Source organism: Plectropomus leopardus, unplaced genomic scaffold, assembly GCF_008729295.1.
Source record: "Plectropomus leopardus isolate mb unplaced genomic scaffold, YSFRI_Pleo_2.0 unplaced_scaffold7158, whole genome shotgun sequence".
Taxonomy (NCBI): domain Eukaryota; kingdom Metazoa; phylum Chordata; class Actinopteri; order Perciformes; family Serranidae; genus Plectropomus; species Plectropomus leopardus.
This window is the reverse complement of record NW_024678784.1, coordinates 1-1,069: the sequence shown is the minus strand read 5'-3', so window position 1 is coordinate 1,069 and position 1,069 is coordinate 1. Positions and strand designations below refer to the sequence as shown.

General features: G+C 46.4%; 1 non-coding gene across 1 annotated transcript; it reads left to right on the top strand.

Moving 5' to 3' along the window:
* Nucleotides 1–572: 572 nt before the first annotated feature.
* trnav-aac lies at nucleotides 573–645 on the top strand. Its single transcript has one exon. It is a non-coding gene; the product is annotated as a tRNA-Val (tRNA).
* The last annotated feature ends 424 nt before the right edge of the window (nucleotides 646–1,069 follow it).

The window sequence follows — 1,069 nt, the reverse complement described above, 5'->3', positions numbered from 1 at the left end:
CAGTGGTTCAGCTGATGTTGAGCAGGAGGTACTTCTCTGTGCACCACTCTGCCAGATTTATTCCCTCCCAGGTAAGGGTTATATGTGTTTGCAAGACTCAGCCTGACCATGATTTTTTAAATTTTCCCCGTACAAGGACAAGGCCCGTCAATGGCTGACTGGCACCAACGGTGCAAGACACAGCCAAACCTAGGTCGACAAATGCTCACCAACGGTCCGACATTGAGCATCGGACGACCGTGGGCGTGCCGTGTGTCAGGGCCAAAAAGTGTGTCTTACCTGTCGAAATGAGCAGCCTAGACAGGGGAACTGCAAGGAAATTTGGGCTGTTTTCTCCTAATTATTTTTTGAAAGCAATTATGTGCTACATAACAAACCTGACACTGCAATTTCAGTCTTGCCAAAAGGCCTCCTGCATGGCAGTTGAGAATTGAACCACCAATGCTCACATGGTTGTATTACCCACAGCCACAATGCAATCTTTTACCATAGGTCGCTTTCAGCACTTATTAACCAAGCATGGACGACTAATATCTGATTTTCACTTGACGCAGCACAAAGCTAGATATCAAGTTTCCGTAGTGTAGTGGTTATCACGTTCGCCTAACACGCGAAAGGTCCCCGGTTTGAGACCGGGCGGAAACAATAAGATATTTTCATTGTCATGTTTCAAACATCACACATTTCCTGACACTGAATGACTAGCTCCTCCTGCTGGAGATGATCAAGAGGTTCCCGCTCATATAAATGATATTTCTTTTCAGAGAGACTTGCCTGGAAGTGCAGGCCTAGCGACAACCATCTGCTTGATTCTGACTTAGGAATAGCATTGGTGGTTCAGTGGTAGAGTTCTCGCCTGCCATGCGGGAGGCCCGGATTTGATTCCCAGCCAATACAAGATTCCTTTGCTCCACTGAATTTGTCTGTCAATGGGCCATCTGGAAATGACTATTAGAGTGCTCTTGCTCGTTGCCACTTTTCCAGCCGATTTAGCAATGTTGTTTAGTCATCTGACATGGATGAGTTGAGGTGATGCAGCATGTTTGAAAAGGAAACTAACCTCCCCGTC